Source organism: Microtus pennsylvanicus, chromosome 3, assembly GCF_037038515.1.
Source record: "Microtus pennsylvanicus isolate mMicPen1 chromosome 3, mMicPen1.hap1, whole genome shotgun sequence".
Lineage (NCBI taxonomy): Eukaryota > Metazoa > Chordata > Mammalia > Rodentia > Cricetidae > Microtus > Microtus pennsylvanicus.
Genome location: NC_134581.1, coordinates 26,611,941 through 26,626,619, shown reverse-complemented (window position 1 = coordinate 26,626,619; position 14,679 = coordinate 26,611,941). Strand labels below are relative to the sequence as shown.

The 14,679-nt window shown below is 48.7% G+C and overlaps 1 protein-coding gene across 2 annotated transcripts in view; it reads right to left on the bottom strand.

The window, feature by feature from the left end:
- Pxylp1 (2-phosphoxylose phosphatase 1) overlaps window positions 1-14,679 on the bottom strand; it is a 63,730-nt gene that overhangs the window by 42,574 nt on the left and 6,477 nt on the right. The window contains exon 1 of one of the 2 annotated variants that reach the window (XM_075964921.1): window positions 10,296-10,388. The exons of the other annotated variant lie outside the window; for it this stretch is intronic. The gene's annotated coding sequence lies outside the window, so the exon portion shown is untranslated. Of the gene's footprint in view, window positions 1-10,295; window positions 10,389-14,679 lie in introns of those variants that run through there. 2 annotated transcript variants of the gene reach the window in all.

Sequence of the window (14,679 nt, the reverse complement as noted above, 5' to 3'; positions counted from 1 at the left end):
GGGGCTCAGTCTGCAGTCGCCCAGCCTTGGTAAAAGTGAGACTTTTCTAACGGTTTGGCTGTTTTGCTTTTCTGATCTTCAGCTTGAACCCCAATATCTGTCTCTGGGTTTCTATTATTCATGCTCCAGGCCACAGTAAGGTTTTTGTCTCATGAGGCCTTTCTCAGGCTGAAAACTGCCCAAGAGTTCTGGCCAACTCTCACGTCACTGCCGGACCATCTGTACCCTAATCAGGACAAGGACGAGACACCAGGTACTCCATGGATGGCTGCTAGCCCTTGTGGGCAGTTACTCGATGGCTTTAGACTATGCTTCAGGAAGCTGCAGCCTCACCGCGTGGGCACTGGCAGTGACTGTGGGGGTACAGAGTGAGCCTTCTAGTCCATGAATCTGGCCAAGGGGGAAAGACACTCCTATGTGCCCTCTGTAGGGACCTCAAAGTGAGCTAGGGAATAAGAGACAAAGACAGGAGATTGAGGACAAGGGAGAAGAGGAAGGGAATAAGGGATATTTGTCCCAGAGGGGCAAAGAACTGCCTCTGGATAGAGGAGACAGACGTGGCTCATAAGCAAACGGCAGTTTATAAAGGGGAAAGGGGAAACCCTGTGTTAGGGTGAGTTGGTTAATTTTGATTGGGCGTGTTAATTAAGGTGGCCAAAAGGGGGCTTTTGATTGATGAACTTCAATACTTTGATAGCTGGACCCTGGTGGTCAGCTCCAATAGGATGAAGTGGCCAAAGAAGAGACTGGAACTTGCAGGCTAGTGTTAGGAATGTAATCTAATGGTTTTTTAGCAAGGCAGAGGGAATGGGGGAAGGCAAGGCCTGCCAGAGCTGTGCTTGCCATGCTGGGGCTGGCTAGAGTCCCTTTCCCTCTACGTATCGCGACTCCAGCATTCCTTGATTCGGAACTCTAAAACATGTTCTCCTGTAAAAAACATTCCTTGTGTCCTTTACATTTCAAACCGTGTGAAAGCACTGTGACCCAAACTCACAAGTGGCAAGTTTGGGAAGGAACACAAACTGTGGTCTCAGCCCCCAGCCAAGAAAGTAGCAACTAGCTCTGTGTGCACCCCAGTCCTTCGTCCATCAGCCTCTCAGTCACTTTCTGCTGCTGTGACAAAATCCCAGGACCAAAAGCAACTTAAAGAGGAGAGCATTTACGTCAGCTTCCGATTCCAGAGGGATGGGCTCCATCATGGCGGGAAGAGTACAGAAAGCTGGCGGATTACACTTTGGTTTCACACACAAGAAGCATGGAGAGACCGAGACACAGACAGACAGACAGACAGACAAAACCAGAAATGGCGCAAGGCTCGAAATCCTTAAAGCCCTCCCCAAATGATGTATGTCCTCTAGCAAGGCTCCATCTCCTGAGGGGTTCGTAAACTCTCCAAATAACACCAAAGCTGGGGATCACATGTTCAAACACATGAGCCTATAGGGGGCATTTTTTGTTCAAACCACCACAATCAACCTAGCTTAACATTGTGGATGCAATCAAGCCTTAAGATCAATGATACGAACCTTGGGGGAAGAGGCTGTTGGCATAAGTAGTTTAGAGAACGCAAAGCACCGTGATTAATCTGCACTAATCATTGGAGTTGAATTTTGAGATATGCACATTAAACGGGCAAAGAAGGCTTCTCAGTGGGTCGAGGAAACCATGCTTCCAAGCTCTGCTGAGTTAAGATCTCTGCGTGTGGTGGCCTAGCAGGAGGAGTGTTTGCTAAGACAGTGTTTAGTCATTTACTCTCCTGAACACATTTCATCAGAGAAAGCTGGCTCTGCTCACTATCTCTGTGAAAACTGACCACAGGATGCCCTATTGCCAACCTTGGTGTCAATGATTCAATGAGGATAAAAATCTATGCTGCTTCTCTCTGACCTCAGAGTACAATGAAAGCCTCCTTTTGTAAGACAAATCGTTTGAACACACTGATCTAAAACTCAACACAAAATCTTATTCTTCCAAGAACTATCCCCCCTCTAGGGCCTCTAGCTGTTTCCTATGATGCTGTAGGACGACCAGCCAACCACTGTCTGTGAGCTACAAAGTCCCACCCTCTGACCCAGCCCCATGCCTATTCTCCACACTTTAGTTCACAGAAGAGCCTTGTTTCTTGGAGACTCTGTCCATGTAAACCCAGTTAGGGCGGCCAGGAGGTACCTAGGATGCCAAACCCACAGGGACATCCTCCCCAGCTCCAAGGAGGAATGTGAGATAGGGGAGCCACGTCTCTCTGGAGCTGCCTGGGAAGGAGAGGTGAAACTCTCCAAACACATTCTGGACTTACCACCCGAGGTCTTTAAATTCCTTTCTTGGAAAGTTCTGAAAAGTTGTGACAGGTAGCACAGTCCATTACTTTGTGTTTGTTGTAGGAAAACAAAAACAACAAAAACCCCTTATTTTGGCTCATGGTTTCAGAGAGTTTGCCCTGTGGCTTGGCCCCATGAACTTAGGCAGAACAGCTCAGAGTTGGCATGGTATGGCAGAGGAAGGTCCTACCATATAGTAGACAGGAAGCGGGGAGAACGAGACGGGGAGCAGAGAAAGCACGAGAGAGGGTCCAAGACAACATATAGTCCACGGACTCACCCCAGAGGGCCCAAGACAAGATACAGTCCACGGACTCACCCCAGAGAGCCCAAGACAAGAGTTAGTCCTCGGACTCACCCCAGTGACCTGGGGTCTCTGGCTAGGCTCTGCCTTCTCAAGTTTTCAGAACCCTGAACCAAGACCAAGCAAGTATTCACCACACGTGTCAGTGGGGGCATTTGGTATCCAAACTGTAACAAGTAGGGAAGTTTGAAGCCAAGGCTAGAATGGCCAGAGAGAGAAAATGTAGTGGTTTCAAACCTTATCTATGACCTGTCATAACCTCCTGCAGAACGGTTCCTAAGTCCCCTGAGCAGGCCATGGGGGAATCTCTTGTTTAACAGAACATGACGTGAGTTTCTGGAGGCTGTCATAAAAGTCTCTGCAGAAACTGCCTGGCTGCTCACTTGCTCCAGAACTCAGACAACTCTGTGCTGGAGAAGCACAGCGGAGGTTAGGATCCTACAAGAACACACTCCCCCATACAAACACGGCTTTAGAAGTTACTACATTGCTCTGGAAACAACGGCGACGTTGGTCTGCGGGAGAATCGGTAAAAGATGACAGTTCCAGTACAAACTGGAACAAGACTCGGCTGTAGAAAAGAAAGAACTGGGCTTAAGTGTGGAAGTTGAGTGTCCAGGAAATACTGCCAAGTGCAAAACAGGAGAGGCAGAAAGGCTCAGGAGGCCCCACCCACAGCTGAGAAGCTAGTGGCAGCTGATGGCTGGTGGAAGGGGGGGGGTCAATTTTCTTCACGGATGCAGCCCCTGGCGGGTTATCTCTGTTCCCGTGGATGGTGCCATGGTATCACTGTGTCCTGTCTGCAGTCTGCGATGACTGCAAGCCGAGACCGCTCCCTTAGGAGACCTCCTAGCTAACCTTTCCCCTGTGCTGTAAATAACGCATGCGCAGCATAGTAGGGGCCCTCCACTAAAGTAAGCACAGTCCATCCTATCCCAGTTTTTCTGTACGCGTGTCTGTCCTTTCTCCATTCCCTTGTTGCCCCAATCAGGTTTCCAGGACCAAGCCAGGCAGGACACAGCACCTTCCCTTAGACAAACCTTAACACTGGCATGCCTTGGCCAAATTTCCCCAAGACACGCAAAACTTCCAGGTGAAAACATGGCAGGAGACAGCCTCGAGGGGCGCTGTCCTTTTTGCTAGAGGAGGATGGATTTCTCTGAGCTTACTCACATATATTATGATATATATGTTGTCAACATACTATATATAACATAATTCACAACTTCTATAACCATTGTCAATAATTAACAAAACCACCAATAATAGGAAAACCTTATGTTAAGCCAAAAAGTAAGACTATAAGGTAAGTTCCAGCATGATGCACCCAATTTAATCCCAGGAACACCATAAAAATAAAGACTGCATTAAAAAGCTGGGCTGTTTTCTTTTCTTGCTTTTTGTTTTTCTTGTTGTTGTTGTTGAAGCAAAGACAGGAGTAGGTCCTTTTATTTGAATACTGTATAGAATTGAGAACCTAGTGATACTTAAGATAAATGTCCAGGGTTGTAATGGTGCACACCTTTAATCCCAGCATTTGGGAGGCGGAGGCAGGTGGATCTCTGTGAGTCTGAGGTCAGCCTGGTCTACAGAGTGAGTTCCAGGACTGCTATGGCTACATAAAGAAACCTTGTCTCAAAAAACAAAACAAAACCAACAAAAAAGATGAATTTAGGGTTGGACAGATGGCTCAGTGCTTAAGAATATTGGCTGCTCTTCCAGAGGACCCAGGTTTGAAACCCAGAATCTTCATGGCTGCTCACATCTATAACTCAAGTTCCAGAAAATTCACTGATCTTGACCTTCCTGGGCATCAGGCACTCATGTGGTACATAGACACACATGCAGACAGAACATCCATGCAAATTAAATAAATAAATCTGTGTGCAGTTAAAGATGAATTTTACATAATGGCTACTGTGAGAAATGGTCTTTTTCTATCAAAAGTAGTTAGTCCAACAAGAGTTTGTGTGCCCTGAATCTCCTTCACACCCATCAGCCAATCATACCAGGTTGTGAACTCAAATTCCCACCAATGGGATGAGACACAGTCACCATCTGAATTAGGGATAAAAGCCAGGGGACATCTTGGTTACAGAATGCTCACTACCCTAGTCTGGGTTCTAGTGCAACCTTTTTGCAAAAAGAAATTGTGGGCTAGAGAGAAGGCTCAGCAGTCAAGAGCGCTTGCTCTGCAGAGGACCCTAGCGTTCGATTCCTAGCATCCACCCGGCAGCTAAGAAGTGCTGTAACTCCAGTTCCAGAGGCTCCAACACCTTCTTCTGACCTCCAGAGGCACTGCATGCATGAAGTGCACTGACAATAAATGCAAACAAAACATCTATATGCATAAATTAAAAATAAATTTTAATTACTTCCCTGCTTTACTTTCGATTTGTGTCCTCCATGCAACACCAAGCTTATTCTTTCCCAACAATTTGAGGTCTCCTCTTGGCTTTCCACTCCATTTGGTAGAGTGCTCAGATGCCCTCCCTTGGGAGAAATGTGCTTCCGGTGTCTTAGGTAACCTTTTGGGTCAGTACTGATCCCAGAATGAAAAGTTTCTCAGCAATGCAGGAAGGGCCCAGGGAAATGTCTCGGTGGCCAAGTAACCCTTGTGCACCAGACAGAGCTAAGAAACATCAAGAATAGTAAAATAATCTTTGGTGGGTAGGTTATCCTGGAGTTTGGCTAGGAAGTGACAGAGATGTGTTCCCGACATGAAGTCAGGATGGGATCCTGATCCACACCTTCACACGTCTCCTTGGTGACTTCTAAGCCCATTGCTAAGGACACCTAACACAGGAGACCTCTCTATGAGCGGAGCAGTCAGAGACTAAGGAAGCATTGCAAACTGGGGTGCAAGAAACTTCTGTCAGGTTGAGGCTCTGAGGGGTTAACTCTCATGGAACCAGGATGGAAGATAATTTAGATCAAAAGAGCTCTAGGAAAACAGATTCCTCCAGACAGGAGTGAACCAGCTCCTGTGGAGGACCTAGAGACTCCCCAACCCTGTCCTCCATACCTTAACCTGACTAAGAGGAATACTGAACACGGTGAAAGAGACTACCACAAGGCTACTTACATATTAAATCAGGATTAGCTGTTTTTGACAAGTTGGATCTTAAATTCCAACCAACAACAGAGGATCACAGATCAAACCTCAGCCCATGCTATGTTTGGGTGGAGCAAAAGACAGCACCATGGTCATTTTCTTTGTCCCAGTTTCTCCAAGTGCTTCTGAGAGCAACAGCGCCACCTATAGGCACAGGGCACATCTTCCATTCAGAGCTCTCCTTCCAGGGGTTCCCTTCTGAGCAACAGTTTGTATCTAGGGACCACAGGGAAGTCAAATGGAACCCAGAGGGCATTGCCAGGCATTCACAGTTACGATCTGTGGTAAGACATATGGATGCCCTTTGCTTGGGTTGTGTGGTGGTTTGAATAAGACATGTCCCCCTAGGCTGGGGTATTTGAACACCTGGTCCCAGGTGCTGATGCTGTTTAGGGAGACTAGCAGACTGGCTGGTCTCCAGTGTGCCACTGTGGGGAGGGCTTGGAGAGAAAGCCCCACTCTTCTCTGATTTCACTCTCTCTGCTCCGTGCTCCCGGTTGAGTATGTGATCTCTCTCAGCTTCCTGCTACCATGCATCCTGCCATGATGGAGCCCATCTGGAGGCGAAGCCCAAATAAATGCTCCTTTCTATAAACTGCTTTTGGTCATGGTGTTTCTAATCGCAGCAATGGAAAGGTAATGAATACAGGTTAAGACCATGAAATTTCTTCCTGTGTCTTTGCTTTGCTCTTTTGGGGAGCCTACACATATAGGCCACATGTACTGTCTCCTCCTTGTACCCATGCTATTCGAGATCAAATATTCGTTTTCTTAAAATAAACAAAAGAAAACAAGGTGACTATCCACATTTAACCTGTGATATCCATGTCTCAAGGGATCTGTGCCGTGGTGCAGGCAGGTGGGTTTAACATGAATCTGTGCTCACCACAAACACGCAGCAACCATGTTGCTTCGTTGCCGTCTTGGAGAGTGAGGTCTTCATAACGCCAGCAGTACCTGCTTATGAAATATCATCACAGCTGGCCGTGTAGCTTACTGACAAAGAGTAAAAAGCTGGAAAATGTGAAGTGAGCTACAAAGGTCTAGGCAAATGACATAAAGGTATATAAAAGATGAGACTTTAAGATATTAAAATGTCTAAGGTCAAAGTTCAACACATTGCTGTCAAAACTCCGCTTAAGGGGGCTGGAGAGATGGCTCAGAGGTTAAGAGCATTGCCTGCTCTTCCAAAGGTCCTGAGTTCAATTCCCAGCAACCACATGGTGGCTCACAACCATCTGTAATGGGGTCTGGTGCCCTCTTCTGGCCTGCAGGCATACACACAGACAGAATATTGTATACATAATAAATAAACATTAAAAAAAACTCTGCTTAAATATATATCTAATCAATGTTTATTTAGAAGTCTTTGCTTTTTCCCACAGCTTTATCTAAGTAGAGGAAAGTACCAGGCTGGTAGGCTGACCTTGTGTGTGTTCAGTAGGCATATATGGTGTTCTGAATAAGAATGACCCTCATAGGCTCATATATTTGAATGCTTAGTAATCAGGGAGTGGCACTACTTGAGAAGAATTGGGTGTGGACCTGTTGAAGGAAGCATGTCACTAGCAGTGGCGCTGGGGTTTTAAAAGCTCAAGCCAGGCCCAGTGTCTTTCTCTCTCTTCCTGCAGCATGCAGATCTAGATGCAGAGCTCTCAGCTCCTCCTCCAGCACCACGTCTGTCTGTGTGCTGCCATGCTCCCTGCCATGATGATAAAGGACTGAACTCTCAAACTGTAAGCTGGCCCCAGTTAAGTATTTTCTTTCACAGGAGTTGCCTGCAGTCAGCCAGGCAGTGGTGGTGCATGCCTTTAATCCCAGCAGTTGGGAGGCAGAGCCAACCAAGGCCAGCCTGGTCTACAGAGCAAGTTCTGAGACAAGCTCCAAAGCTACAGAGAAACCCTGTCTAGAGAAAAAAAAAGTTGCCACGTTCATGGTGTCTCATCACAGTAACAGAACACTGACTAAGACACTTGGAGGCCAACACTGCTGTAGTCGGAGCAACTGAAAGGGGAGAATATTTTTGTCCTCCCAAGACAACTAGGTCCCAGGGGACTGTAGGGCACCTCTAAAATGCCCTGTATGCTGTGGGTAGTCACCAGTTCTATTGTTCAAGAAGGTCAGGAAGGACTTACCTGGTGAACTCTAACCATGTTCAATCTACAAAGAAGAGGGTCAACACAGAGAAAAATTTCCTCCATGTCTCCAAGTGAAGCTGTGGCCAAGTAGGGACTTTAATTTATTGTCACAGAGATGGAACAGGGATGGAGGAGGCAGAGGGTCCCCTGAAGCCCAGGTGCTTAGTCCTGAGGACCAGATCCTAACTGGCCTTAACAGTTTTTTAAGGTGATTAATGTTGGTCACCTGTGTGGTCCTAAACCTCCAGCAGGGAAGTACACCGAAAGGCTAAAATGGTTGGCGTGTTCCCTGCACACTGCAAGGGATCACATTCCTCAAACATTAGGCTTAAATCCATATGGGATGTTGTTTTGACAACTATTTCTCTATAATTTCCTTCTCGATAAGAAAAATGCTGCCCAGATGTGACTTCAGACCTCGGCTCACTGCAGCAGCTGCCCACGGGCGGGAGAGACAAGCCCACTATTGTCTTAACCTTTTTAGAGTAAATGAGAGCTATTATGTGTTCCTTCAGTCCATCTGAGAGTGAACTCATGCTGATTCTAGCCACTCCAACAGCTATCAAAGGACCTGAAAGCAGATCCTGGGACCATCACTCTGGAGACAGCGCTGGGGGCCTTAGGGGGGTAAATGAAGAGGAACTGTTCAACAGATGGATGCTCCTGTACGCCCATCAAGAGACTTTTATTTGGACTTAAAAAATATATCCTGTGTTGTGGCATCTCCTGTTTCCCCCAGCCTAACCTGTAATGCTCATAACCCCTGGCTTCACTCTGCCCTCACATCTTCTGGGCACCACTGGGGGACTTCCTTTCCTACCTATACCTGGCTGTTACACAAATGAAACCACCAGTGCACTTTGGGGACTTTTTAGATAGGTCACTGGAGGGGTTCTCTGACTGCCATGCCTGACACCACCTCAGCTGGAAGAAGACAGATCCATCATGGCCTCATTTCCATAATGGCACTTATGACTTCCTTTTTTTGAGGGGAGGGGGGAAGTAGATGGTTTATGATAAAGACTCCAAAGAAATATAACTATTTTCTCTGTTGCCTAAAGCCAAAACTATTCCCAGGGCCTCTTGGTAGCCTCCTCCTTGTCATAGGTCAGAGATGTGGAACATATTTTATGAGCCCTGACCTCTGACCTGCCTCCTAAGCAAAGCCAGGGTCACCTCTTCAGAGGGGAGGCTAGGAAAACAGCAGCAAGGCCTGCTAAGAGAAGACTCTGGTGACAAGGGCAGACTCTGTGGCCAGGGCGAAAACCTAACATTCCAACTGGACCAGGTCAGCTGCCCAGGCAAAGGGGCACCCCCTAGGCAGGCAGGAACTTCAGGGCACACCTGAGCCCTCACTTATCACAACATTAATTTATTGTTACCAGTCACAAAGTCAGTGCATGCTGGCTAAGCTTGAAGAAAAACGTGAACGGGGGTGGGGGGGGGGAATTATGAAAGTTGGTTGTTGTTGTTGTGTTTTTTTTCTTTTCTATTAAAGGTGGTTAGCCTGATCAGGGTCCATATTTTTTTAACTTCCCTCTTCCTCTTCATGTTTATTAGCCAGTCATATCAGATTGTGATGGCGAACTCCCGCCGTGAGTTGGGAACACACCCATGTTAGAGATAAAGGCAGCTCAGAGGCCAAGCTTCTGCCAGGGTTTGGGTCCTCTCACACCCTTTTTGTTGAGCTACTTTTGCTTTTTGTCCCTTTGTGCCACACTGTCATTGTTCTTTTCCAACACTGCCTTAAACATAATAATTTGAAAAATGAAAACCCTTCGAAAAAGATGAGAGGTCCTGAATGTTATGAGTAGTCAAGCCTGTGATTACTGAAAAGTCTCTGCACCCCGATAAGCCTCTCCGCAGATGCAGCAATCCAAATCAGACCAAATCAAACTGAACTAGAAAAAGCCCAGGTTTAATGGATAAAACTCTCCTGGACGATTTTCCAGCTCCCCAGAGAGGAGACGGAAAAGGAAGACTGGAAAACCACGTCTGTTTTCTAGGGGGCAGTTTAAACACCCTGTGGGAGTGGGCTTAAGCATCTCTGGGAGAGGGGTCGTCATTTGGCAGGCTTTCTGAGATGTGGCAGGGTTTGGAGAGAAATGGGGGGAGAGACTTGGAGTGGAGCTTCCACCAGAACATTCCAGACTCTTTGGATATATGGATGCCAGGGGCTGGGGTGAAGCTTCCACCAGAACATTCCAGACTCTGGATATATGGATGCCAGGGGCTGGGGTGAAGCTTCCACCAGAACATTCCAGACTCTGGATATATGGATGCCAGGGGCTGGGGTGAAGCTTCCACCAGAACATCTACAGGTAACTTCAATTTTCTTTGACGACACATTGAAATGGAAGCCTGGCTGCAGAGACTCCTGAAGAAGATGGCAGCAATCTCAGAAAACATTCTCCTCTTACCTGTTCCAGTTTCTCTTCCTCTCTCTCACTGGGTTTCAAATTTGCCATCCACCTGCCTTAGCCTCCCAAGTGCTGGGATTACAGGCATATGTTACCATGCCTACCTTCCAAAAAAAATAATAATAGTAAAATAACAATAAACATGTATCACACTTAAAACTCAAGGGGGAATTGCTGTAAATTTACTTAAAATTTTTGCCTATTATTTTAAACAATGCAGTCAAGCAAGATCTCAAAGGCAGGTACACCACAAATTATGAAAAGATCAATGGTCTGGAAACAGTGCTATGGGCTACAGGGGTCAAGGGAATGGAAAGCACCATGGGTTGGGACTGTTGAAAGAGACAGGCACTGTGTGAAACTCAGCAGTGGGGCAGGACAGGGGGGCTTCCATGGGACACTGGCAGGCACAGTGGTCAAAAGGGTGTGACGCTCACCCCTTCGCTGCTGATGACAAGCTTTGAGCAGTGCAACAGAGAAGAGGACAAAGGGCCCGGACACCACTTCTGAGCGCACACCTGACAGGATGGAAGGGAAATTACAGGAAAGTCACCCTGGAGCAGCTGAGCCTTCTGTCTTCCAGTAGTCCGAGACACCGGGACAGTGAGTTTCGGCCACAGCTCCAGACTTTTCCTCCACTTCCCAACTGCGCCTCTCTGTGCTGCAGGGGGCTCTCCCGACAGTGGGCATCTCACTTTGCCATATAATGCCTCCTGACGGAGAACTTGTCCCATGCCGATTAAAGGTGCAGAAATGGAGATCAGTGAGCCAAATCAGCGCAAATGCCTGCCTTGGTGGGGCTCCAGTTCTCTAGGATGAACATCATGTGCCCCTTGGGGCAGGGCAGGAGTCGCTACGATGCACCCGGGGACAGTGACTACCTCTTCCTTGTTATCCTGTTCTCTGAAGCACACGGACCACTGACCAGAGCCTCCATCAATGGAGTCACATCCACCTCCCTGGAGGCAAAGGGACAGACTGTCCCTTCAGCTGTGTGAAGGTTGCACTCTCTACCCGGCCCCCATCCAGTCCACTGCAATAAACAAGGCTGGGATGGAGAATGAAGGAAACTGCCCTGGGGGCCATTCATCACAATGAGGACGCCTGACAGCTCTCAGTTCAGCCCTCAGCTCCCTAAGGAGGAGCAGTGCAAAGCTATGTGCCTACGGTGGAGGGCCAAACCTCCTCAGGCTGCGCTGACCACACACCGGCTTGGCTGGCCAGCGTCCCGCACCTGAGAGAATGCCGGGTGGCAGCTAATGGCCCTGCGGAGGAGCCTTGACTTCGCAGACCACGCCAGCAAGATGAAGCCCATTTGGGAGGTTTTGGAGGCAATGCGTGGATGGGGCCTGAGGTTGGGATAGGCATTGAAACCACAACCAGATCACATCTGAGGAAGGGGCACGGAGAACTGGTCGCAATCAAGAGCTAAAGCAAACTGTGTAAGCCAGCGTTAGAACCTCACGCCCTGAGCTCTACGAAAGCCCCTGCATCAAACTCTCCCGGGTTAAGTGCCCTGATAGGTGATGACAGCCCCAGCTTTCCTCACCAATGTCTCGCGGGCACTCAGCTGCCAGACTCTATTTTTACAACCTGAGTAATGCCTGGGCAAGGGACCAGCCGAGAGCCGGAGACAGAGGGATGGGGCACGAGGGGGAACAGCACAGGCGACAAAGCCCATATCCTCAGAGCCCAGTTCAGAGTGGCAGCCCAGTCCTGCTCCAACTCTGACCTGAACATGCCAGCCCCACCACGTCCTGGGTGCCGCCAGGGCTGGACCCTCACTTGCCTTACACAGTGCTTCCCTCCACCTCAGGGCCCAACAGTGCCCAGGCAGTGGAGGGCCCTCCTGCCCCACCCCCACTTTGGCACACTGGATAAACTTAACCCAGACGTCACCTTCCTCAGACGGCTTCCCTGAGTCCAAGGCTGGGTGACATTCTTCAATACTGGACAACCTCAGTGCCCAGAGCCAACCCTCCTACGGTGACCATCAACATTAAGGGCTCATGTCAGATTCCTCCAGGCCTCCTTCAGGGCTGGGGAGGAGGATCTCAGAGCTAAGCTGCAGTACTCAGTACATGTGGGGGGAAGGACGGAGACGGGAGGGCGCCGTGGCCAGAAAAGCACCTGTCACAGTGACCTACACCAAACTGAAGAAATCACTAAAACCCAAGAAATCAGTGACTTCTCACCAAGGGTTTGCTTCCTGACAAACACGAGCAGGAAATAGCGGGGAACCATTTTTCAGTAAACAGGAGTGGGAATCGATGGTCACTCTTTGCTGGGTCCAGGTGGGGGCGACAAGTGGGCTGTAGAGGAAGGTAACTTTGGAATGCCGGGTGGGCTCAAGGGCAAGGAGCGCTCCCAGGCTCCTCTGGTCTTGGGGAACTGAAGGTCATTCCTCCAGCTACTGAGATCAACCAACCAGGAGCTATTCCACCAGGCTGAGAACATGGCATGGGCCAAAGAACAGGGGTAACAAGGACCCTCCGTCCACCTACTAAGTCACCTGGCAATTCCTAATGGCGACAAAGCAGCGGTGACTGAAACCGGACATCTCATAAGAAAAGAACATGGGATGTACTCACTCATAATTGGTTTCTAGCCATAAATAGGGGTCACGGAGTCTACAATTGGCGAACCTAAAGAAGCTAAGTAAGAAGGTGAACACAAGGAAAAACATATAGTTATCCTCTTGGATAAGGGAAGTAGACAAAATTGCCGGGGAGAAAAGTGGGATCTTGGGGGTGGGGTGGGAAGGGGGTAAGGGGAGATGGGGAGAGAAAAGGTAGAAGGGAAGGAGGGGGGACTTGGGGAAACAGGAGGATAGGGATAAAGGAAGGTTGGATAGGGGAGCACGGAACCACAATTCTTAGTTAAGGGACCCACTTTAGGGTAGGCAGGAGAATTGACCCTAGAGGGGCTCCCAGGTCCCCAAGCTGAGACAGATGCCACTTTCAGCTGGAGCCTTCCTGGCACCTTTCCTTCCGTGGAAAGAACCCCCCCCCAACACACACTGCCCCTCAATATTCAATCCTTCTTCCTTGCTATCAAGAGTTCTGACTTTGGAGGAAACAGAACAGCAGAGACTGTGGCTAACCATAAACCATTTCCTCCTCCTAGGTATACAACGGAAAACCCTTACCAGCCTTCCTTGCAGAAAGTATACAAGTTCTGGGGCTAAACCCTGGCATGCTAGAGGCAGTGCTTCACCCCGAGCCTGGCCCATAAGACACTGCAACACTGTCCTCCATGTTCCTGCTTCTGCTGATGATTGGTGCAAATGAGGACGGCTGCCTACAGAGCACGTGTCCGTAAGCCACCTCTTCACGGAGAGTTACCTCACCATCAGGAACAGCCAGTGTTGGACCCGTGTGTGCAAAAAGTATATTCCTAAGCCAGGCGGTGGCGGTGAATACACCACCCACACCTACTCCCTCAGCTTGTACTGAGCCCTATTTCATGCCAGCCTGTGAGGAGTGGAAGCCTCTTGAGATGTGCTGGGTGAGAGCCTCTGCTCTCCACTCCCCAGACACCTTGGGGAGGCGGGCCCCTGAGCAGTCAGTGCGGGTATGAGTGGCAGATGCTGAGAATGCACAAGGTGTCCTGGGGGCTTGTACGCACCGGGAAGTGGACCAGGACCTGGGGAGAAGGTCTCACAGACAACTGAAGTTGAGGGTCCATGAGGAAGACGGATCCTGGGTGGGACTAGAGACATCCCTTCAGGGCCCTGAGTGGCAAGACGGAAGCTAAAACAGAGTTAAGATACTGAAAGTCTTTGCCAATTCATGCAGAAGTCTATGGCATCGGGCACCCAATGTTAAGACTTCCCAAGCTGAGAGAAAGTAAAAAGAACGTGCTATCCTTAGCTGAGCCGACGGCAATTACCCACTGTAAGCAGAGTCGTTAAATACCATCAATTAATGCAGCTGCTCCGGGGTAATCAACTGTCATTAGATCAAGACCGCACAAGAGGAGAAAATCAAAACGCAAACGCCGCGAACTCAGAACCGCCAGAGACAGCGGGGAAGCCGGCCTCCTTCTGCCTGCTGCGTTAGGCAGCTTCTAAAATATACTTTCTCAAGAAGTCAGTAATTTTTCAGCTTGAAGACAAAGCCAAAGAAACGAACCATCTAGGCCATGACCTTAGATCATTAATGTCCAAGCTTTGATTTTTTTCAGGTCTGAGTTTCCATTAAGAACTGGGAGAGAGACAGACAGAATGGCGGCAAAAGAGGACCGGGCAGGGAGATGAAGAGGAAGAGCAGAGAAGCCAGAGCTCCAAGGCACAGAGGTGCCCCCTTTTAACTCAGTTCTTCGGACATGAATGAAATCATTTGCCATTTCTGCTGTCCAAGTATGAGGCAAGATCTTTTTTTCC